This window comes from Panthera tigris, chromosome B2 (genome assembly GCF_018350195.1).
Source record: "Panthera tigris isolate Pti1 chromosome B2, P.tigris_Pti1_mat1.1, whole genome shotgun sequence".
In the NCBI taxonomy this organism is placed as follows: Eukaryota; Metazoa; Chordata; class Mammalia; order Carnivora; family Felidae; genus Panthera; species Panthera tigris.
The window spans coordinates 89075547-89102269 of record NC_056664.1 but is presented as its reverse complement, the minus strand read 5'-3'; positions in this window follow the sequence as shown (position 1 = coordinate 89102269).

The following is a 26723-nucleotide window of genomic DNA, read 5'->3' as shown; positions in this document are numbered from 1 at the left end:
TATTTGTTTAAAGCCACAGTTTAAATGGAAAGGACTCTACTGGATCATAAAAGCATATACAATTATAACACTCATGCATAGTCTTTTTATATGTGACACTTACAAATATAAAATAATGCCTCACTATTGAGAAATCAGACTGTCAGGAATTTCAGCCATCTTGATCATGGATACTAACTCAAAAGGAATTTTTTAAAAGTCCTTTCAGGGGTGCCTGGGTGGCTCAATTGGTTAAGAACCCGACTATTGATTTCACAACTCAGGTCATGACCTCATGGTTCATAGGTTTGAGCCCTGCGTCGGGCTCCACACTGTCAGTGCAGGGATTCTCTCTCTCCCTCTCTCTCTCTGTCTCCCCCTGCTTGGGCTCTCTCTCTCTCAAAATAAATCAATAAACTTTACAAAATAAAAATAAATAAAAATAAAAAGTCTTTTCAGCAGCAAAGTCACATTACTCTATAGGAAGAAGAAAAGAACTACTCTCAGACCATCACTATATTTTGTACTCCTTTCAATTCCCCTACATTTGAGATATTACATTGTCTTGTAATCTGTCTCTAGACTAATGCCTTCATATACATCATAGATACTCAGTAAGCATCTTTAGCAATGTTGACCAAAGTGGTGGTCACAACCACATGTGGCTACTGAGCACTTGCAATGTGGCTAGTGCAACTGAGAAATTGAGTTTTTAATTTTATTTAATTTTAATTTATTTTCATTTAAAATGCATACTCTGTTTACTGGGAAACTTTTAAATATATTTGGAACAACTTGGATATGTGAATCTACATTTTCAACTGTAAACTTTATGAAATTTAAGTAAAGAACAAGTATCTAATAAAACCAGTATCTACTAAAATTTAGCATTGGAATTGAGATGTGCAGTAAAATATACAACAGATTTCAAAGATTAAAAGGAAAAAATGAGTGTAAAATACATCATAATATTTGTATGCTGATTACATGTTGAAGTGATATTTTTATATACTGTATTGGGTTAAATAAAAAACAATTAAAGATCATTACCCCAGACTCTTCATTTTGCTTGATGCAACTATGAAAAAAATTTTAAATTACGTATTTGACTATCAAATAGGACTGGTATTTAGAGTGAATGAATGATATGCAACATATAGCAGCATATTGGAAGCAGCAAGAGAAAATCTACAACTAGAGGGACACAAAAAAAAATCAAAAAAGCCATTTAAAGTATAAGTATATACTCTGGGATGTAGCAAAGGTGGTCATAAGAGGGAAATATAGCAATCCAGGTCTTCACAAAGAAGGAAGAAACGTCTCAAATAATACAACCCAACCTTACACCTAAAAGAGCTGGAAAAAGAACAGTAAATAAAGCCCCAAAACAGCAGAAGAAGGAAAATAATAAAGATTAGAGCAGAAACCAATGATATCAAAATAATAATAAAAAAAAAAAAACAGAACAGATCAATGAAACCAAGAGCTGGTTCTTTGAAAGAATTAACAAAATCGATAAACCCCTAGCCAGATTGATCAAAAAGAAAAAGGAAAGGACCCAAATAAATAAAATCACAAATGAAAGAGAAGAGATCACAACCAACTGCAGAAATACAAACAATAAGAGAATATTATGAGCAATTATATGCCAACAAATGGGGCAATCTGGAAGAAATGGACGAATTCCTAGAAACATATAAACTATCAAAACTGAAACATGAAGAAATAGAAAATTTGAGCAGACCATAACCAGTAAAGAAATTGAATCAGTAACCAAAAATCTCCCAACAAACAAGAGTCCAGGTCCAGATGGCTTTCCAAGGGAATTCTACCAAACATTGAAAGAAGCGTTAACACCTATTCTTTTGAAGCTGTTCCAAAAAAATAGAAATGGAAGGAAAACTTCCAAACTCATTCTATGAAGTCAGCATTACCTTAATTCCAAGAGCAGACAAAGACTTTGTAAAAAGAACCATAGACCAATTTCCCTAATGAACATGGATGCAAATATCCTCAACAAGATACTAGCTAACTGGATCCAACAATACATTAAAAGAATTATTCACCACCATCAACTAGTGTTTATTCCTGGGATGCAGGGCTGATTCAATATCGGCAATCAACATTGATTGATCGGCAATCAAATGTACGTGATACATCACATTAATAAAAGAAAGGATAAGAATCACATGATCCTCTCAACATATGCTGAAAAAGCATCTGACAAAATACAGCATCCTTTCTTGATAAAAATCCTCAAGAAAGTAGGGATAGAAGGATCATACCTCAAGGTCATAAAGGCCATGTACAAAAGACCCACCACTAATATCATCCTCAATGGGCGAAAACTGAGAGCTTTCTCCCTAAGGTCAGGAACATGACAAGAATGTCCACTCTTACCACTGTTATTCAACATAGTGTTGGAAGTCCTAACCTCAGCAATCAGCCAACACACACACACACACACACACACACACACACACACATCCAAATTAGCAAGTAAAAAATCAAACTCTCACTCTTCACAGATAACATGATACTCTACGTGGAAAACCCAAAGACCCCACCAAAAAAATGCTAGAACTGATACATGAATTCAGCAAAGTCACAGGATATAAAATCAATGTAAAAAATCAGTTGCATTTCTATACACCAATAATGAAGCAGCAGAAGGAGAAATCAAGGAATCTATGTCATTTACAATTGCACCAAAAACCATAAAATGCCTAGGAATAAACCTAACCAAAGAGGTGAAAAATCTATACCCTGAAAACTATAAAAAAATTATGAAAGAAATTGAAGAAGACATACACAAAAAAATGGAAAAACATTCCATGCTCATGGATTGGAAGAACAAATATTGTTAAAATGTCAATACTACCTAAACCAATCTACATATTCAATGTAATCCTTATCAAAATAACAACAGCATTCTTCACAGAGCTAGAACAAACTATCCTAAAATTTGTATGGAACCACAAAAGACACTGAATAGCCAAAGCAATCCTGAAAAAAAAACAAAAACAAACAAACAAAAAAGCTGGAGGCACCACAATGCCAGAATTTAAGCTGTATTGCAAAGCTATAATCATCAAGACAGTATGGTGCTCGCACAGGAACAGACACATAGATCAATGGAACAGAATAGAGAACCCAGAAATGGACCCACAAACGTATGGCCAACTAATCTTTTACAAAGCAGGAAAGAATATCCAATGGAATAAAGACAGTCTCTTCAGCAAGTGGTGCTGGGAAAACTGGACAGCGACCTGCAGAAGAATGAAGCTGGACCACTTTCTTATACCATACACAAAAATAAACTCAAAATGGGTGAAAGACCTAAATTTAAAACAGGAAGCCATCAAAATCCTTGAGGAGAACGCAACCAAAAACCTCTTTGATCTTGGCCAACTAATCTTTGACAAAGCAGGAAAGAATATTCAATGAAATAAAGACAGTCTCTTCAGCAAATAGTGTTGGGAAAACTGGACAGCAACATGTAGAAGAACGAAATTGGACCACTTTCTTTCACCATACACAAAAATAAACTCCAAATGGATGAAAGACCTAAATTTAAAACAGGAAGCCATCAAAATCTAGAGGAGAAAACAGGCAACAACCTCTTTGACCTTGGCTGCAGAAACTTCTTACCTGCTATGTCTCCAAAGGCAAGGGAAACAAAAGCAAAAATGACTATTGGGACCTCATCAAGGTAAAAGCCTTCTGCATAGTGAAGAAAACAATCAGCAAAACTAAAAGGAAACCGGCAGAATGACAGAAGATATTTGTAAATGACATATCAGATAAAGGGTTAGTATCCAAAATCTATTAAGAACTTATCAAACTCAACACCCAAAAAACAATTAATCCAGTGAAGAAATGGGCAAAAGACATGAATAGACACTTCTCCAAAGAAGACATCTAGATGGCCAACTAACACATGAAAAAATGCTCAACATCACTCATCATCAGGGAAATACAAATCAAAATCAATGAGATACCACTTCATACTTGTCAGAGTGGCTAACATTAACAACTCGGGCAACAACAGATGTTGGCAAGAATGTGGACAAAGAGGAACCCTTTTGCACTGCTGGAATGCAAACTGGTCCAGCCACTCTGGAAAACAGTATGGAGGTTCCTCAAAAAATTAAAAATAGAACTACACTATGACTCAGCAATTGCACTACTAGGAATTTATCCAAAGGATACAGGAGTGCTGATTCAAAGGGGCGCATGTACCCCCAATGTTTATAGTAGCAGTATCGACAATAGCCAAAGTATGGAAAGAGCCCAAATATCCATCAACTGATGAATGGATTAAAAAGATGTGGTATAGGGGCGCCTGGGTGGCTCAGTCGGTTGAGCATCCGACTTTGGCTCAGGTCATGATCTCAGAGTTTGTGGGTTTGAGCCCTGCATCGGGCTCTGTGCTGACAGCTTGCTCAGAGCCTGCAGCCTGCTACAGATTCTGTGTCTCCTTCTCTCTCTCTGCCCCTCCCCCGCTCATGCTCTGTCTCTCTCTGTCTCTCCAAAATAAATAAATGTTTAAAAAAAATTTTTTTGGGGGCACCTGGGTGGCGCAGTCAGTTAAGCGTCCGACTTCAGCCAGGTCACGATCTCGCGGTCTGTGAGTTCGAGCCCCGCGTCAGGCTCTGGGCTGATGGCTCGGAGCCTGGAGCCTGTTTCCGATTCTGTGTCTCCCTCTCTCTCTGCCCCTCCCCCGTTCATGCTCTGTCTCTCTCTGTCCCAAAAATAAATAAAAAACGTTGAAAAAAAAAATTTTTTTTTTTAAATTTTTTTAAAGATGTGGTATATACAAACAATAGAGTATTACTCAGCAATCAAAAGGAATGAAATCTTGCCATTTGCAACAACGTGGATGGAACTAGAGTGTATTATGCTAAGCAAAATAAGTCAGAGAAAGACAAATATATGATTTCACTGATATGTGGAATTTAAGGTACAAAACAGATGAACATAAGGAAAGGGAATCAAAACTAATATAAAAACAGAGAGGGAGACAAACCATAAGAGACTCTTAAATACAGAGAACAAACTGAGGGTTGCTGGTGGGGTGCTGGGTGGGGGGAGGGCTAAAGGAGTGAGGGGCATTAAGGAGGACACTTGTTGGGATGGGCACTGGGTGTTATATGTAAGTGATGAATCACTAAATTCTATTTCTGAAATTATTATTACACTATGTTAACAGATTTAAATTTTTTTAAAGTATGAGTATGTATTCTTACCTATTTAAGAAGTGACTAAGAGTATCAATTATTTATACATTATAACTCTTAACCATAAAAAAGGAAAAAAAATCCTTTCTGCCTACTGTATTTAAAAAGATATGATAATCTTATAAATATTTTTATATTTAACAATAGCTTCCATTTGTCTACATATTTGACCAATATTTAACAATTCATTAATTTCCCACAACACCTTTAGGAAATAGATACTATTACCACCTTTCCCATTTTGTAGGTAAGGAAACTGGGGTTGAGAGAGGTTAAGTAATTCCTCAAGGTTATGTATATTTACTAGGGTATTCTATTTTCTGTCTCAAAATCATTTTCTAATATTCACATATATGTGTGCTTCACATATATAGTGCTGTTCTCCTCTATCTTTGAATACTGTCCTCTTCAATGGAGCCCTTGGCCTGGAAAAATTCAGCCAAATCAACCCTGGGGATGAAAGTTCTGCCAGATGTCACATGTATACCTCTATCAGTTTTTCAAACATTATCAAATAAAATCCTGCTGATGGAGGATTTATGAGGAGATTGGCTGATAAAGTCATCTTCTTCATTTCTGGTTAAGAGTTACTGTAATTTCTAAAATTCTCTATGGTTCTTCTATACAGTGAATAATATCCTAGCAAGGACTTAACAATAATACATGAAACCGTAAACATGACAATATTTTTATTTCATTCCCATGATAATATATGAAAAGGAAATATAAATATTGTAACTTTTTTTTTTTTTAGATAAGTAGAAATTATCCTCAATTCTGTGGCCTCTTCAATGTGTGAAAGGTTTCACAAGGGGCACCTGGGTGGCTCAGTCAGTTGAGCATCATCTGACTCTTGATTTCGGCTCAGGTCATGATCCTAAGATTGTGGGATGGAGTCCCATGTCTGGCTCCGCACTGAGCTTAAGATTCTCTCTCTCTCTCTCTCTCTCTCTCTCTCTCTCTCTCTCTCTCTCTCTCTGTCTCTGTCTCTCTCTCACTCGCTTCCTCTGCTCTTCCCCCACTCCCAGCTTGCACCCTCACTCGCTCTCTCTTTCTCTCTCTAAAAAAGAAAAAAAATGTTTCACAAGATAAAAGTTTAGTGAGAAGAGTAAGATGAGCTAGGACACCTAAAAAGATGAAAGGTTGATTGAGAGTAAAGAGGATGAGAATTAAGAAGGTTAAATAATTAAGCAAACAGGTTGAATGAAGAAAATCAAGGGATCAAAAAGCAAAGGCTACAGAAAGATCAAAAGATTTAAACCTTGTGTGAAATACAAGGGAAGAGAAACTGAGCAGCTTAATAAGGCACTCGTTTAGAGGAAGAATAGGAACATACATTTGAGAAAATGGAGCACTTTTTAAGCATAAGAGTTAACTAACATAATAGCACACAATGTTTAATACACTATGTGCAACAGCTTAGTTTCTCCATTTTTCATCCATTGCCTTGTTTTTTCCTCTTTGATGGTTTTTGATTTTTCTAAATAAAAACTAATACACTCTAAGTCCAAGTATTATAATTTCAATTCATGGAAAATTAAGCAAATAGAATCTGATTCTTAGTTTTCTTAAAAGGAAAATCAGAGGATCATCTCTTATTAAGCCATTATCTGCTTTTAACTGATTTGGTTAATACGAGGAGTGATAACAACTATTCAAAAGGTCTGTGGACTACAGAATATCCAGGATTCTATAAATGCTGACCACTGTTCTCCCTTTCTCTGTGAGTGCCTTGAAAAACATTAACCTATATACCTTTAATTTTCTTCTGGTAGCTTCAGGACTGTGCAGACAGACTTTCCCAGAACCTGTTCGGTGATTTTTATTTGCTGTATTTTTCCAAACAAGAAACACAAAGGGAAAGAGCACTGGTAGCCTGTCAATTCTGGACACTTCACCAAAAGGTCTGGCTGTCATCACAAGGATTTACCCAGCTTCCTTTCCAGGGCACCTAATCTGACCCAGAGTCACTAAAGAACCAATACCTGAGAGCCTACCAAACACCAGGGAGCAAGATCAAATATGACCAGCAGTCTGTCCTGTTACCAGAGACATTGACACAAAGGCTGGAGTCAGAAAGGATTACTTTATGGATAATTTAATGTAGAGTCTTCTCTTGAAATGGTACCTTTCAGGGCACCTGGGTGGCTCAGTCAGTTGAGTGACCGACTTTGGCTCAGGTCATGATCTCACAGTCTGTGAGTTCGAGCCCCGCGTCGGGCTCTGTGCTGACAGCTCAGAGCCTGGAGCCTGCTTCGGATTCTGTGTCTCCCTCTCTCTCTGACCCTCCCCCACTCATGCTCTGTCCGTCTGTCTCAGAAATAAATAAACATTAAAAAAATTTTTTTTAAATTTAAAAAGAAATGGTACCTTTCTCCAGATTCTTTTTATTACATAACTTTCACAGATCTCCTTATGCTTTTGTCCCTTAGAAAACAGCATATATCTTTAATATTACATTATTTTTTCCAATCCATTGTGTTTAAATCCTAACAAGTTATTAAAGAGTCATGAAAGCAAATGCAATTCCAAACAACCTCAACAAACAAAATCCACATATAGAGATGTGTTTGCATATGATTTATTTTTTAATGCATATAAATATTCTAACTCCTTTTCATCTTGCATCTTTTAAATAAGCTTTTGGACCTTCGAAAAGAATATACTCTTTTTTGCATTCATTTGAACATCTTTTCTGGTTTAGAACTTGTCTCAAGGGGAAACCTTGAAAGAAAATTAAAACTTCTTTTTTAAAGCCCACAGCAATTTATTAATATTTTAAAGCTTTTCAATATAGTTGTATTCACAAATTGGATTTGTACTGTTTGATATAAAACAATTGTTTTATTCCCACTTCAAGTGCTCCACTGTTTTCAAGCTTGTTAATTAAATGTTTTATTTTTTAAAAATACTGCATAAGTTTCTCAAAACTTCATCTGCACCTGCTCCATAAATGAAAAGATGTCCTTGGAACAGCTCCAGTTTATTAAGTAGAAAGCCATTATTTCACACAAGAATTCAGTCTTTTACCTGTAAGCTTTAACATGAGTTACTATGCATTGTATTCTTTCACCTTTTATCTGCTGTCAATTAATACGTGCATTTTTAGTGTGTGGAGAGGGAAAAAAGACATGTCATTTGGAATGTCACTTCCATTGCCTGACGTTCCCATGTGTATGCTCAACTGACATCTCTGTAAAGCTATTTGGTGGTTTTATCTTTCAGCCTGGCCCTTTTGGTCCTTCCCCACCATCCTTTCTCCTAACAAGATTGTGTAGTGTGATCTGATGAGATATAGGGATTGTAAGGAACAGTAAAACTGCTACAACTTCTCAGAAACGTCCATAGCAGAGCCCAAATTTGGAAAATGCTTTCTAGGCATAGAAAAGAAAGGAATACACTGAATCTTATGAGACCAAAAGGACCTTATTCACTCCTGCCAGAAACATTTGAAATTGGTAAGATTAAACACCACTAAAAACAAGTCTTTGGTAATAAATGAATTATGGTCACAGATCAATTTAAGATGTCCAAATGTCACAACTACAGGATCCATCTACCCTTGCTTAGGAAAGAAAGCTTATAGTTCTTGCTGAAAGAATTGCTAGGACTCAAAAATATCAGTGATATTTTGTTAAGTGAAAAAAAAAGAGGTAGATTACAAAATCACGTAAGGTAAAGTTTCACTTGTATAAAAACCACATATGTCCATATACATGACAAAGCAGAGTCTGGGATATAATAGACCAAAGCACTGACATTGTTTTCATCAGGTAAGTAAATTTGTTAATGTGTCTTCTTTTTACCAATTTGAACAATCTGATATTTCTGCAATAAGTACTTCTTTTCTGATTTAAAAGAGTAAGCTTTTTAAAAACATTTTTTGAAGATATGTTGGATCGGGTTATATCAAATATGAGGAGTGAATAGCACAAAAACAGCTCTTTAATCATCAACTGAATCAATAAAGTAAATCAAGAAAATTCATTTTTGGAAGATATGCATATTATTTAGCAGCTTTAAGGGACAATCATAAGAAATTGTGTTACAAAGTTTTTAAGAGTATGAAAATATCTATGTCCACATATATTGTCTTTTCTTTTCGTGATGTCATAGGCAACTGATATTTTATAAACTGGCTTTTTTTTTAACCTGCTAACCCAGAAATCTGTAGCCAGACTGGACTTCCTAATATTTCTTAATTTCCTCCACCTCCATACAATCCACAGAAAATTGGGCCTTCTTTTTAAATATTCTATCTCAAAAGCAGATGAATATTTTTTTATCAATAAAGGGAGAGAAGATTTTCTTAAAATAAAGAAAAGAAAAATTACATGTGGTCCCCTGAACTACAATTGATAATATAGTATTCAAGGAGGTACTCTAGTACAAGGTGGGTCCAGATCCCAAGAACATACTACCCAGAAAGAGATAGGGGTTTGTTCAGTGTTGTTTTAACATGGGTTTTTTTTTTGTTGTTGTTTAAAAAAAAAAACCATTAAATGAAATTTACTATATAACCAGTTTTTACTGGACTGTTCAGGAGGGTGATGTATGTTCTCATTGTTATGCAATAGATCCTCCAGAACCTTTCCATCTTGTAAAGCAGAACTCCATACCCTTTAAACAATGACTCCCCATTTTCCCTACCCCAGTCACTGGAAACCACCACTTTACTTTGTTTTTCTATGAATTTGACTACTTTACATAGCACATATATGTGGAATCATAAAGGGTTTTCCCGTTTGTGCCTCGCTTATTATCTTACTTAACATATTATCCTGAACATTCAGCCATGTTATCACATGCTACAATACTTCCTTTCCTTTAAAGGCTAAATAATATTCCATTGTGTAAATATACCATATTTTATTTATGCAATCATCTGAAGATTAACACTTGTCTTCCTTCCACCTTTTTACTGTTGTGAATAATGCTGCTATAAACATGGGTTTGTAAATATCTCTTAGAGATTTTACTTTCTGTCACTTTGGCTCTGTAGATAGAATTTAAGTTACCAGGTCATATGGTAGTTCCTTTTTCAATTTTTTGAAGAAATGGTTCCATAAGGGGTTGTTCCATTTTATAATCCCAGCAACATCGCAACAGGGTTTGAATTTCTGAACATCCTCGCCAATGGTTGTTATTTTCTGAGCTTTTTGATGGTAGCTATCTTAATATGTAGAAGATGATCATGTTGGTTTTTATTTGCATTTCTCTAAAGATTAGTAATGTTGAACATCCTTTCAGATGTTTATTGGCTATTTGTACATCATCTTTAGAGAAATATCTATTCAAGTCCTTCGCTCATTTCTTAATAAGTTTATTTGGTTTTTGATGTTGTAAGAGTTCGTCATATATTCTAGATATCAAAGGAAATGTGATATCATCAGATATGTGATTTGCAAATATTTTCTCCCATTCTGTAGGTTATCTTTTAACAGTGTTGATAGTGTCCTTTGATGCACAGCAGTTTTTAGGTTTGATGTAATCTGATTTATCTGTATTTGTTCTTATTGCCTATACTTTCTGTGTCATCTCTAAGAAATCATTCCCAAATCCAAAGTCAAGAAATTTTCACCTATGTTCTTCTCTAGCTTTATAGTTTTGTATCCTTAAATTTAGGTTTTTAATACATTTTGAGTTAATTTTTGTATATGATGTAACATAAGCATCCAACTTCTTCCTTTTGTATGTGGATATCCAATTGGCCAAACACTGTCTGTTGAAAGACAACACATTCAACACTGTTAAAGAGACAGTCCTTTCACCATTGAGAGGGTTGGCACCCTTGTTGAAAATCATTTGATCACATATGCAATGGTTTATTTCTGGGCTCTCTATTCTTCTCCATTGGTATATATGTCTGTCTCTCTGTGTGGCAGTACCACACTGTTTTGAAAACTATAGTAACTTTTTATAGTATGTTTTGAAACCAGGAAGTCTGATACCTCCAACTTTGTTCTTTTTCAAGATTTTTTGAGTATTCAGGGTTCCCTTGAAGTTCCTTATGAATTTTAGGACGCATTTTTCTATTTCTGCAAAAACTGTCATTGGGATTTTGACAGGGATTGCACTGAAATGGCTTTGGGTAGTATTGACATCTTAACAATATTAAGTCCTCTAATCCATTAATTCAGCTGTCTTTCCAAATATCTGTGCCTTCTTTAATGTTTTTCATCAATGTTATCTAGTCTTCAGTGCACAAGTCTTTCACTTCTTCGGTTAGGTTTAATTCTTAGTATTGAGGGGAGAAGTTTTGATGATATCGTAAATGAAATTATTTTCGGTTAGGTTTAATTAATTAGGTTTAATTAATTCTTCGGTTAGGTTTAATTCTTAGTATTGAGGGGAGAAGTTTTGATGATATCGTAAATGAAATTATTTTCCTAATCCTTTACAGATTATTCACTCAACCTAAATTTTTGTTTCTTTAAAAAGCTTCATTGTTGGTCTTGAGGGCAGGGTATGCTCCGAGCTCTCAGCCTCCCCCACAACCACCAGCCCTAGAAGGCACCTCAAGCAGCGCCATGGCAGGTGGAACCACTATATCCACAACCTGAGGGCAGACCTGACTTTTCAGGACATTGGGCTATAAGGACTCCCCCTCTATCTGGGCCACTACCTCTGGGGAAACCTTTGTCAACATCATGCCAGCTAACATTGGTGTCCTTGTTGGCAAAGACCAGTCTTTTTGTTTTTATGAACGGGCTGACACTTGGGGGCCAGAAATGTTCTGCTATCCCAGACTCACTGTTGCAGGACAAGGAATTTACCAAGGATCTTCATACCAAGAGCACGGGCAGAGCTCCCACTTTGAACATCATGGTCACCATGACTGCCAAAACGCTAGCCCTGCTGATGGGCAAAGGTGTCCATGGTGGCATGGTGGTGTGATCAACAAGAAATATTATGAAATGGCCACCCACCCACCTGCAGTGTTCCCAGCACTAACCTTGTCTGTCCCTTTCCCCCACCACTCCCCACTGCTTTTGCACCCCTCTTCTTCCCAGACACAACATACCACATTTTCATTTGAAGGGCCATTACCTCATACCTCTTATTGCTGCCAAAACTACATGGGCTGGGGGCTGGGGCTGGATGGACAGACACCTCCCCTTACCCATACCCAACCTGTGTGTGCTTGGAAAAATTTTTTGTTTGGGAGCTGCTGTTCGTTCTCTTTCTGAATAAAAAAGATTCTACTAGCCAAAAAATAAAATAAAAAATAAAAAACTTCATCGTTTCATTAATTTATAAAATGCATCCACATTTCAGATCCTCCTATTTCACAGATAGTTCTGGAGGCTGGCAAGTCCTAGATTATGGCACCAGCATATCTGGTGTTTGAAAGGACCCACTTCCTTGTTCATAGATGGCACCATCTCACACCTTCAAGAAATGGTGAAAGGGAAGAGAAAGGTTTTGAGACATCTGTTTATACCACCCCTACCTCCACTTTCCCCTTAGCCACAATTTACACTAGCTGCCTCTAGAACCCTCTCTCCTCTTGTTAAGAGCAGAAACCAAGCATACATTTTGTGAATTAGTTGCTGTCCCACTTTGCAAGGCTGGCAAAAGTCAGGAGCCAGGATGATGCATTCTATGGCCTTAATCCCACCACATTGCCTGTGGACTCCCACCCCAGAAATACCATGAATGGTAAAAATGTATGAAAGAAATGAAAAAGATCCACGTAAAGAACTTCTCTTTTTCCTCTTCAGTGAAGGCAGTATTTTGCCATATACAGTTGGCACTGATTTTAATAAATAATAAAATATATGCTTCTCTATCTGCCCAACAGAGCCTATCTGGATGACTTCCAGGATGTAAAATAAGGCATGTGTGTAAAATAAGGCATTAAGTTGGTCATGATGATTGGTTATTGATTGGCAATAGACTACCAATATCATAAATTGATATTGCTGTATGACTGATTTTAATATATTTCTTAAAATAACTTTTATTTAAATGCTATTTAATAATTCTTTTTGTTTAATGTAATGTTGAATATTTTTCACTTTGATCACATCGTAAAATCCAATCTGCAAATTTAAAGCATTTGTTTTATCTGTCAATTTAGAGATTTGCTTTCTCTCTCACTAAATATAAAGAGATAGAGAAATATTAATATAGAGTGATAAAAAGATATAGGTTTTATAGGTATATAGATGTTGCTGAATCATGTGACAGTCGAGTGCATACAACACTTCACCCCTAAACACTTTAACATGCAACTCCTAAAGAAGAGGACATCTTCCTTCATTACCTTAATACAATTAACACACTTAAACAATAACCCAACACTATTGGGGTTTTTTATATGAATAATCCATATTCAGATTCTCCTAGTCCTTTCAAAGTAGGTTTGGGGATTTTTGTGGTATGTGTGTTTGTTTCCAACCCAGGATCCAGTCAAGGATCACACATTGCTTTTAACTGTTACCTCTTTAATGCCCTTTAATCTAAAACAGGTCTTCAGCTTTTTAGTCCTTTTTAGTCTTTCATAATATTGACATTGGGAAGAACCTAAGGCAATTATTTTGAAGAATACCCCCTCAGTTTAAATTGACCTGTTTCTCGTGATCAGATTTAGACTGAACATTTTGGGCAGGAGTACCATGTGGTTGCTGTTAAGTCATTCTAAGTTTATTTAATCAGGGGACACAAGTCAGTTTGTCCCATTACTGGTATGCTAAATTGGTTATATTGGTTACAATGTCTCTGATAGATTGAAAAGACACCTAATACGTAATCTGTGGTGTGGAATTACGATTTTAACACTACCAAGTTGTAACAAACAAATCTGCCCCAAAGTTTTATAGTTTTATACAGATACTGTGTGGCTCTTCTACTGCCCCAAGTGCCAGACTCTCAGGTAGTGTATCCTCTCCTGCCTTGTTCTGAGCCCCTCCCTGCAGTCCTCTTCCCCCTCTCCAACCCTTGGCCCATAGCTTATTCTGCTGCCTTCCTACCTCTCAGTCTTTCCTAGTTTTCCTTTTGAGCCCACATTCCTTTATCAGCAAGTCCTGAGCCTTTCAAAAGCCTTTCAAAGAGTCCCCCCATGTACCTCCAGAGTTAACTGGCACCTAGACTTCCCACCACCCCAAGACCTAGCTCTCCTGTGGGCTCGTTCTAGTGAAGAACTCTATCCCTTCCCTTTTCTGAGGGATCCAACAACAGCATTCTCCCACCTTCTCTTGCATCCAGACAACTCCACGGCCACACAAGTCTCTGAAAGCCATGCTATATTTCTGTACCACCTTCTAAATCTCCTCATGAGTGTCATCTGTCAATCTCCAGATCTCTCCTCCCATGATCATGGCAGCTGGTTACTTTTTTTCCCCCTCTGTCTCAGATCCTTTCATCCTTCTTTGGAACCTCAATATCCTTTATGTTTAAAGTTTTCAAACCACACTTCTTTAACATTTTAAACCCTAAAGAGTTTACTTCCATTATGCAGCTGTCCACACCCATGACCACATTTTAGATCTTATCATCACCCAGAAAAGTTTCACATCTAAAATCTCAAACTCCAATATCCCCTCATCCTTCAAGCTCTGTCCCACCTGACTGTACATGCAATCTTTGACTGCATCATGCTGAGGCACTCAAATCTTTCTTCCTCTCCAAGTATACAACCTATTCAAACTCCTTCTTGAACTAGAATAACCCCTCACTCACATTCTCTTACTTGTACAGTTGCTAAGCCCGTCAGGGAAAATCAAAATCATGAAAAGCTCCTGCTTCCCTATTTCCCCAACTGCTCCTCCCCAAACCTTCCACAATTCAGCCAAAGTACTACCAGCCACCCCAGTTTGCACACCTAAAATCTAAAAGTTAACATCGATTCATCTCTTTCCTTAACCTCCAGCATGAAATCCATCTGCAAGTGCTTTAGGCCCTGTCTCTAAAACATATGTCAGCATCCAACCTCTTGTCATCATCACATTCACTGGTAACACTAGAGTCCAAGTCACCACCATCTCTCCCTTGAAATGCTCCCATCACCTCCCACATAGCTTTTCTGATTTCACTTTTGCCCCACTCCACAACAACTTCCCCACCCAATAGCCAACACAATCTTTGTATAAACCTCACTGCCCAGCCTAAAACCTACTGGCTTCCTACTGCAGTTAGAACTAAAATCACTGTCCTTACCTTCACTTGCAGAGCTATGACTAACCTCACCTCTCCCTGCTTCAGGTGCCTTGGCTCATTCCACTCTTCCCCTCATCACACTGGCCCCTTTCTTGAGAAAACCAGACTCATTGCTGGCATAAGGCATTTGCATTAGCTTTGTCCTGTGCCCTGGAGGACTTCCCTTTGATAGCCAGTGCCTGGTTCCTCTGGTCATTCAGACCTCATCTTAAATGTCACTTCCTTAGAAAGGCCCCTCTGACAATCTGATCCACAGGAGCTCCCCAGTCCCTCCCTGTCACAGCACTCAATTTTACCTGCACAGCACTTGGCCCTGGTATCATGGTCACTCATGAATTTGTTCCTGTTTGTCTGCTGCCTCCAGAATGTAAGCTCTGTGAGAGGAGGGACTTTGCTCACCACTATACTCCCTAGCACCTAAAATGTTGCCTGGCAAAAAGGCAGGGACTCAAAAGTGTTTGTTGAAAAGAAATATAGATTGGAAACAAATACAAATTTATGGCTTGCTATGTTTTCTTATAGTAAAGAATAATCTTACCTAATGTATAGGATAATTATGAGGATCAAAGTGGTTAATATGTATAAAGGGCTTAGAACAGTGTCTGGCACACTATTTGCTATAATTGTTAAATGAATGAAATAACAAAAACAAAAAGGGTTACCACTCAATAGAAAAAACTCTGCCAGAATAACAACACACTGATTCATTAATTTCATTAAAAAATATGTATTAATTGCCTACAGTCTTCCTATTGCTATGAGTGGCACTGCAGATTAAAAAGAAAACAATATGTAATTACAGTCTTTGTAGAGCTCATATTTTAGCAAAGTTCATGGATTCATAAACAAAGATTTAAAATGTGTTATGAGGCTCCTGCTTGGCTCACTGTTAGATGTCCAACTCTTGATTTCAGCTCAGGTCATGATCTCATAGTCATGAGATCAAGCCCTGCATCCAGCTCCATGCTGAGCATGGGGCCTGCTTGGAATTCTCTCTCCCTCAGCCACTCCCCCACTCACACATGCACACTCTGTCTGTCTCTGTCTCTCTCTCTCTCTCAAAATAAATAAAAATTTTTTGAATAAAATTTTTAAAAATACAATGTGTTATAAATATTATACAGTTAGTACTGCAAGGAAAATCCAGGACATCTTCACCAAAAAGAGGACATTTGAGCTGGACCTTTCCTCCACACTGAGGAAAGAAACAATATTCTAAGCAGAAGTAACAGCATTACCAAACATCCACCCAGGCCTCAGTTCCCCTGTACCCTCACCAACCCCATTCATCTTCCCACCTATAAACCCAGTCCTACCCCTGCTCCAGTGATGAGGTGGCTCAGTGACATCATGATGTATCCAAGGTCACAATAGACCAAGTGGAACTAAGGCTACTCTCTCCGGTCACCTAGTCATTTCATGCTTAGTCAGCTGTATACATGCATGTCCTGCCTCCCAAACACTGTCTACACAAGCATGCTGAATCTCTGGGATCCCTGTGTCCTACCTTCTCACACACATGGAACAAATGAAAGCCTCCTCTATCCTACTTCGATAATAAATCTACATCGGTCACTGAGTTATAAACAGGTCACTCCTTCTTTTGCACTCCCATGGGATACTTCTGAAATCCTTATTTACCTGCCTGGGTCCTCTCCCAAACTGTATACTCTTTAACAGCTCCTGGATAGCCTTTCTGATTCCACTCTTGCCTCATTCCACAATGCCTTCTCCACTCAGCAGCGCATGTGAGCTTTTGAACATCCCTCTTTTAGCTTTTATGATTACACAGTGCCTGGCATGAACCAGGCATTCAGCAAATGTTTCAGGAATGAGTTAGTGAATGAACAAAATAACCCACAAATTAATGAAAGTACACACCCCTTTTATTACTATAATACTGTATTCACATTTGCAAAAATATTGCCATCTATATATTATGCTACACGTCAATATTATTTCATGTGAAACATTGGAAAATATTAAGACAATTTAAAAAATATACTATGGTATATGATATCTGAACATACTAAATACAAAAATAAAATATTTTAGCTACCTAGCTGTAGATAGATAATACATCTATGGAAGGAGAAAAGCTAAGTGTTCCTTTTTCATTAAAAGGAAAATTATTATTCTATTATTGCTCTTGCAATGTATAGACAGTGCACATATCACCACTTGGTGCTATCACTAAATGGGAAAGGAAGCTCTGTTTTATTTTGTTCTCTTCAATTTCCTGCCTTGTTTTCAAAGGACATTTCATAAAGGAGTAAATAACCACTAAAGCCAAAGTTAATGGGGAAAAAAACATACGTGTTTATGTATCATGTGTTATTATCTACCAATCAGAAGAGTTGCGAGTAATTAGAAATTGTTGGCTTAAAGTGACCATGTTTCTTGATCAAGAGCCACTTCTCCCTATACTGGCAGATTTCCACTTGTTTGCCTAAATTCTGTTTGCTTCCAGTGGGTCTGACAGGCAAAGAACATGGCCAGCTGGTTTCCAGAGCAATTCACTCCCTGGTCTGAGGAAGGCCTGTGAGACATGTCATAAAACAGCTGCCTCTATCTCCCCAACCAGTCAGAAATAAGCTGAGCAGAACAAAACCTTGAATAAAAAAAAAAAAAACTCGACTTTTCATACAAGGACAAAAGGTGGTTATTAGGCATACCAGGGAGGTTCTTTTATAGCTGGTAATTACATATAAATTCAGGACATATAATAAGAAAAATCATTTCCCTCTTCATTTACTTAAAAATGTGATTTCTGCAGTCATTATATAATTACTGGTATTTTTCAGCAACATTATTAGGAATAAATGGGCTACTGTTTCTGAAATTATAAAGATAAAAATACTGAAACTTCCTTATTAGAACTGGTTGTAGAGTAGGTGGAAAAGGGAAAATGGTTTGCTTCTCTAAAATGCCAAACTGAATTTCTTCTGTGGCAAAAGGGATCATTCTGTCATTTTTCACCTTTAAAAGTGATTTCTCCTATCTGTCACATATTTTTAAGCCTTCCTTCCACTTGCTTAATTTCTACCTTTAAACTTCTGTATCACTGCTGACCTGTATGGAAAATTCACCTAGAACCAGAATCCCACTGTTCCATGCTTCCCAGCTAACATGGTAGTGAAGAAAAGAATAGGAAGCAGAATCCTATTTTTACTTTCTAAGCTACTTTGAGGGCTTAAGCAGAGTCATCCTCAATAGAAGTAGAAAGCAGTAATTTCTCACATCTTTCAATATTTTCCTCCTCTGCCTTCTACACCCTCAACAGTCTGCATTCTTGGGAATCCCCACATAAAACCGGAACCAAGTCCCAAGTATGCATACTATCGGTACCAATGGAAACTACCTTACCTCATCCAAGCTAACAACCTCAAGCTCTATTCCCAGCTACATCTTCCAGACCCAACTACGGAGACAAGAGGTGGTAAGCAGCCAATGATAAGATAAAATTTCTTCTAATACAATCATTCATGTGCCGGCCGTCGCTTCTCCCATTCTCACTCCCAGATAACATCGTATCTTAACCTGGTTACAATTCATAAGTCTGCACAAGGTCCTTAAGGGAGAACACCACTGTTGGGGGTGTCACCCACGATAGCCAGAAAAGATGGAAATACTTTCATCAGGCCAACCTTTCAGCTATTCTCAAATCATACTACACAAACATCAAAACTATGCCAGGGCATAAAACTGACACTGTTTATCACTGTCATTACCTTGAAAGTTTACGGCTGAGGAAGGGACAAATCTCCCTCTGAAATCCTGGTTCCAGGCTATTTCTCAAAGCGGCAGCAGAATTAGAGCAGGCAAGTTACAGCTGTGCCAAGAACTTAGCCACAGCCTGCTCCTCAGGGAAGTGTGACTGAACTGGCTAATGCAACCAGCTGCAGAGACCTAAAGGTTAAAAGATAACAGAAGAAATAACAAACACAGACGGAATGGTAGAATTAGAAAACCATTATTTTGCACCCCTAATAAAAGAATGGATCTAAGCAGATTTCATCAGTGGCTGCCAAAACCATTCACTGAAGAGATGATGACTACATCTGAATCCAATAAGCAATCTTAGTATCACTAAAAATGGGACATGCATACATTACACGCCTCCTGATGTGATACAGTAAGATACAGCATCACCTATGAAGTATTCTTGCCCCCTCCTCCAAACAAAAACACTGAACCCAAATCTAATCAATCCACTAGATATAACTGTCAGTTTACAGAAAATAAAGGGGGTGGGGAATAGAGGAATGTGTTGAATAACACTTTGAGGAAACAATCATGCAGGAGGCAGAGCCAGAATGTGGGAAATTATAAAGAACAAATGACCTGGTTTCCTCAACAAATAAAAGTGGTGGTGGGTGGAGAGGGTGAAAGGAAGAGAACTATTATAAATGTGAAAGGACTTTAGAAACATAAATCAGTGCAATCAGTGGACCTTGTTTAGATCCCAATTCAAGCAAATGTAACTGTAAAAAGACATTTTTATGACAACTGGAGAAATTTCAACATGGACTGGGTATTAGATGATATCAAAGAATAACTGTCAATTGTGTCAAGTATAAAGAGAACTGATAAAATGCTTGGAATTTAAAATACCTCTTTTGTTTAACGTCCATTTACTTTTGAAGGAGAGAGAGAGAGAGAGAGAGAGAGAGAGAGCGCACAAGTGGGAGAAGAGCATAGACAGAGGGAAACAGGGAGAGCTGTCAGCACAGAGCCCAATGTGGGGCTCGAACCCACGAGCCTTAAGATCATAACCTGAGCTGAAGTCGGACACTAAACCGATGAGCCACCCAAGAGACCCCATAAAATACTTAAGCAAAAGGAAATGAAACAAGATAGGTAAAACATCAGGAGACTCATTTTTATCATTCTCTCTACTTTAGGAAATTCCAGAAATTTTCCATAGTAAAACTTTCGTGCTTGTTTTTTGTTTTGGGGGGGGGGGTTTCTTCGTTTTATAAAAGTTATGGGACAGCCTTGATAACTTTATTCGGCATCTCAGCCAGGTGTTTAGGAACTGGCAGCACCAAGCAGAGGAGGGGAGGCTTGTGTGAAATCTTGGGACCTTCCACAACTGGCATGACAAAGACACCGACCCAAAGTTCCTCACCCGAAGCACAGACCTGCTGGCTGGTTTCCCACTCCTCCTTGCCAGCTGGCTGCAAGGGTCTAAAAGCCTCTGCCCTCAGCTCCCGGGAGCAGAGGACAGGAAAAAAGAAACAGCTCTACTTGCAGATGGAGCCCACCATCTCTGAGCCAGCTGTCCTCCTCCTCGGGCTCCATGCCGAGAGACCCAGAAGGCTGAGACTCACTGCCATGGCACCAGGGGCCTGGGATCCGGTCACTCTCAACAGGGAGCAATTTCACTGGACTGGGCAGACTCCTCAAGTTATTTCAGCTTTGAAAAGAAAAATGTAAATTGGAAAAATCTATGGACTGTGAACCGGACATGAGGAATTGTTAACTTTCATTATGGTTATGGAGGAAAATGTTCTTGATGCACACTAAATTATTAAAGGGTAATATGTCCTGATAACTATAATGTACTCCAAAATATATAAGCAATGAAAAATAACAAAATGTTAACAATTACTAACTAATGTCAGAGAACTACACTTGCTAAAGTGCGAGTGGGGGAGAGGGGAAACTGGGTGATGGCCATTGAGGAGGGCACTTGTTGGGATGAGCACTGGGTGTTATATGGAAACCAATTTGACAATAAATTATAGTTTTTTTAAAAAGGCAATGTAGGGGCACCTGGGTGGCTCAGTCGGTTAAGCATGGACTTCGGCTCAGGTCATCATGGTTGGTGGGTTCAGAGCCCACGTCAGGCTCTGTGCTGACAGCTCAAAGCCTGGAGCCTGCTTCGGATTCTGGGTCTCTGGCTCTCTCTGCCCCTCCCCCACTCGTGCTCGGTCTCTCTCTCTCTCTCTCTCTCTCTCTCTCTCTCTCCCCCAAAAATAAACACTTAAAAAGGCAACGTAGTGCGTGTAAGAATATGTGTAAGTGCTACACAACCACTTTCATGTTTTGCATATTACTTTCCAGTCTTTAAACAAATACATGTTTTTAAATAACTTACAATTATAATAGACAATCATTTTCATTCAAATTTTCTCACTTAATATTTTCACAAAGACTTTTCCACTGTTTTATCTTAGTAATTATTTTTAACATTGCTTCATAATATACCATAATATTGATGTTCCCTAAATAACCATGCCTTGATTTTTAGTACTTAGGTTGCATTCTTTTAATTTCCCTTCTTTTCATTGTTTTAAGACTTAATGCCACAGTGAAAACCCATGTGCATATAACTTTATGCTTTTGTTAATTTGCTAAATTGTTTCTCTAGAATAAATCCTCAGAAATGTGAGCTCTGAACACAAATTTATATATATAGCCCTAGCAAATTTTTCCACATTGCTGGACAAATGGTTTTAGTGACATCAGCAAACTGTACTTGCAGTGATTTCAGAATATTACTGGCATTATCTTAAATTTTTATCTAGTTTTTATATTTAAGGATATTTAACGTGCACATCTTTAATTTCTATGAGAAAGAACATGCTTGCACACCTTTGTTTACCAGCAACTTGGTTAATTCTTACCGTCTGCCATTTGGTTACTGAAATCTTGAAGACTTCTCACAAATCTTAATGAGCTATTTTTTTTTATTTTTTATTTTTTAAGTCATCTATATGCCCAATGTGGGGCTTGACCTCACAACCCCAAGATCAAGAGTTCCATACTCTACTGACTAAGCCAGCCTGGTGGCCAATAGCCCCATGAACTACTGATATATTGCTATTATGTTGTATTAGTGGCAAAACTGGTATTTTCCTTAGACTATTATTATCTTTTGTTTTTGTGAGGGGCTAACATAAGCTTGTGTTATTTATATATGTAAATGTGTCTGACGTTCTTTTTCTTTTTTACGTTCTATTTCTCAATAAAACAGAATACCTCTAAGATCATCCTGACCTGAAGTGCATTTGCCAATAGCCCATTGACAGTGTGATACTACTGAACACGTTGTAACTGTCCTGTCATTAATACATTTAACTCCTTCCTCTTGCTCACACTCCCCTACCGGGTCACCAAATCCTATGGAAATTACCTCAAATTTAACTCTATCCTCCCTTCTCCTCTCCATCCCTATTACCACTGTCCCTAACCATCTGTCAACTGAAATGCTAAATGCAACTGACTCTTAACTGGTCTCCCTGCCTCCAGAACAGTCCTCTTACAATAAAAACTGCCTGTTAGTACCAGCTTAGCTTTCCAGGGGCCCTCCCTTTATGGCCCCTGCACAACTCTCCAGGCTCTCAAAAACAAATAGCCAGGAGGCACCTGGGTGGCTAAGTTGGTTGAGCATCAGATCCTTGATTGCAGGATGATCTCATGATTGGTGAGATGGAGCCCCGAGGTCATGATCTCATGATTGGTGAGATGGAGCCCCGAGTCAGGTCATGATCTCATGATTGGTGAGATGGAGCCCCGAGTCAGGCTCTGCACTGATGGTGTGGAGCCCACTTGGGATTCCCACCCCCACTCTACCCCTACCCCGCTCATTTGTGCTCTTTCTCACTCCTGCTCAAAACAAATGAATAAACTTTAAAAAATAGCCAACATGCTTTGAATGTTTTACTCTGTGCTATGCACTTTGCAAACATAACTTCAATTAACCCTCACAAGAACCTTTTAATTTAAATATAATGCCATTGTTGTTCCCATTTTACAGATGAGTACATCGAGGCATATAGTAGTTAAGTAATTCGGCCAAGTTTCCACAGCTAGGAAGATGCAGAGGCAGCATACAGACTTGGCTCTGCCTAATTCCCAAGCCCATATGCTCTTAATCACTGTACCACACTTCCTCACAGATGGTTCCTCAACTCTCAGCAACACTGCCTCCCTTCCACTCTGCCCACCAGCAACACTGTCCTGCCTAGAATTTCTCTCAAACATCCATGCTGCTTCTCTACTCAGTCTCTTCATTCGTGCTATTCTGTCTCCTGGAAATGTCCTTCCGTCTCTCTTTACGCTTGACCTACATGATTCCTACCCATCTTTTGAGACAGTGCAGGTGTCACCTTCTCTGGGAAGTGTTTTCCTATTTAACTTCCTCCCTATGCTCACTCTCCTCTCTCTGACTGAGGAGGTGTCCTTCTTCTGTGCTCATCTCCATCACCCTACACAGCACATCATGCCATCAGTTTCTGTTCCTGTGTTTGCCTCTCTCCCTGGACCATGAGTAGCTTGAGACTATATTAATCATCCCACATCCTCAGCCAGTGAAATACCTGGTATGTAGCAGGTCCTCAGTGCTTCACCATAACTTTCAGAAGAATCAGAAATTCAGAGTGTTTAATCAATTAATTCTGGAATATTTTTTAGTATCTCCATGTAAAGCATGCCAGGGATTTTTTTTTTAAGCAAATGACAACACCCAATATATGTGTTAGACAAAATAAGTGACTAATGAGTATCACAGATCACTGTGGAAGTACAGAAGAAGAAAAGACCACCTTGGACTGGGACAGTCAGGGAAGGCTACAGAGAAGAGCAGAAATTTTAAAGGGGATTGAAAGATGAATAAGGCTCAGAAAGCAAAGCTACATATCAATCATCTAAGTCTAGTGTTTAAGCAAATATCCAGACTGGGGACCTACAGCTAGCAATGGAAGGCAAAGCCGAGAAGTTGATATTCTTTCTCTTGATCTTGAGCTCTATCAGATCAGCTGTGCACTTATCTGACTGCAAAGTGCCAGATTCAAGTTTTATTCCAGAGCATTTGTCAGTAATGAGCATCTCACCTTACCTCTGAGACGATTTCCTAGGACAAAAAATCATGGAAATGCTTCTAAATAAAAGCCTAGAGATTGTTAGATCATGAGATACACTAATAATAATAAAATGTCAGAAACATGTGCAGCCCTATGTAATGAATTCAACAACTATCCTAAGGTCAGGGAGGTCTTCCTGCAAAATACACGTCATTCTGTTTACATCAAACACAGAAAACTCATTTACAAGTGAATGTCATTTTCATCTTTGTTCCATGGCCAAGTGCATCTCATTTGCATTCGTTTGTTTCCCTACTGGAGTGCTTGCTACTGTTCTACAGCTGGTGTGGGTTATGCTCTGTACCTACTACTTACTACCATAGACCCACACCCCAGCCATCCAGTTATAATTCTGAATTATAATCCCAAAGATGATTTTACAGAAGGTACTTTAAAATTTTTTTAATGTTTATTTATTTATTTTGAGAACGAGTGTGCGAGCTGGGGCGGGGCAGAGAGAGAGAGAGAGAGAGAGAGAGAGAGAGAGAATCCCAAGCAGGCTCCATGCTGTCATTGCAGAGCCAGATATGGGGCTCAATCTCACAAACCATGAGATAAAAAAATTACTAAAGTACTTTTAAATAATACACATCACAGGGAAATCAAAATTTGATGGTAATGTTCATAGAAGAGAACTTTAAAAGTTCAAATGCATGTGTACGCAAACATACATTTTCCATGTTAGCCTAACATTAGGATTTCCATGTTGTCTGACATGGAGAAGTACAGTTCTATAGCTCAGGTCTCCCAAGGATTCTCTACCAAATTCCCCACAAAACAAAAACATGGGATGAGGCCCCCAGTGTTGCCTCCCTATTGCAGAATATGGTCAAGAGCTAAGGGTGACTGAGCCTTGCAATCACAGAGGGAAGAAATGAGTTGAGCAGTCAGCCAATCATCCATCTTCTAGACATTGGCCTGATTCTGACATGATGCAGGCCAGCTCAGAGTTTTCACTGACCCCAATCCCACCTGCACCTCATCTACAAAATACCTGCACCACACCTACAAAATTCACTTAACATAAGCTATTCATTGAAGCATTATTTATAGAAAATAACCCAAGTGCCATCACCAGGAGAATTAGTTAAATAACATGTTTGTATGCTATGCAGCTGTAAAAGAAAAAAAAAGGAGGAAGTTCTTTTTGGGCTGCTCTGGAAAGACCTTCAGATTATATGATTAAAAAAAAAAAAAAGTAAAACATGGGGCTCTGGGTGGCTCTGTCAGCTGAATGTTTGACTCTTGATTTCTGCTCGGGTCATGATCCCAGGGTCCTGGGATCGAGACCGTGTGGGACCCCATGCTGAGCATGGAGCCTACTTGGGATTCTCTCTCTCTCTGCCCCCTCCCCCCACCTCTCTAAAAAAAATTAAAAATTAAAAACGTTTTAAATTAAAAAAATAAAACAGAAGATACAGGAAAAAAATCTTCAGCTTAAGTATATTCATTCTTGAGTGTTTATACTTAACAAAAAGAAACACCAGACTTAACAAAAAGAAACTACAATGACTGGTTACAAAGTACAGGTCCACATTTTGTAAGTTCTGAAACTCCTAGGATTTGGGAAAACTGCTTTAAGAAAAACAAGACAAAATTAGGATTAGGTCTTGGAAGAAACTTGTGCCAGTGAGCTTCAAAATAAATCTACCCCTAGCAATTACCTCTGAGTAGATAGGAGTATACAGAAATGAGAATTTAAGACTCCTAAATATAAACCTATTTATACAGTTGTTATCTTTGAACATGTGAGTATATCACCTATTTAAAAACAAAATTACATTTTTAAAAAATGCCTGTCTCCAGGCTCCAGCTGCTGAAGGTCTCATTCCTTCTCCACCTCCTTCATTCTATCAATCCCAACCCTCCTGTTCTAGTTTGATTTCATTCCTGCTGCCTTATAACTACTGGGATTCTGCCTCAGCCTGGCTCTTTCCAGATGATGTTGTGCCTGGCATTCTATTTTGATTTGGGCCCCATATTTCTCTCTTTCGGTCACCCTTGGGTGCACCATCAGCAAAGCAGTTTCAGGCCAACCCAGCCCCACCCCTGACCTTGCCTGCCTGGCCCGGACTCCCAGGAATCCAGCCTGCTACATGTGAAAAGAGTTTGGAAACTGACAACTATATCATTGGTGATCAGTCCCAAGGGATGCTAGGATCCTGGAAAATTTTTAGGTCCTAACTTGGGAATTGGGTGATTCTCTGGCAGGACCCAAATAGTCTTGAAGTTCTCAACAGAATCAAACTATCACACCTTTATTCCTGGGATCCGCAGGACCACAGGTGGACCACTTTAGACTCACCCCTATACACACATCTTTGTGTTTAATAAGACTAAGTCAGGCTAAACTGAACCCAACCTTATAGGAATTTACCAGAATTCAAATAATTTCTAGTACATAACAGGTCAAACATGGTCTCTAATTTAACTCTGATTCCAGCTGGAAAAACCTGGGAACCCATTAATCTTT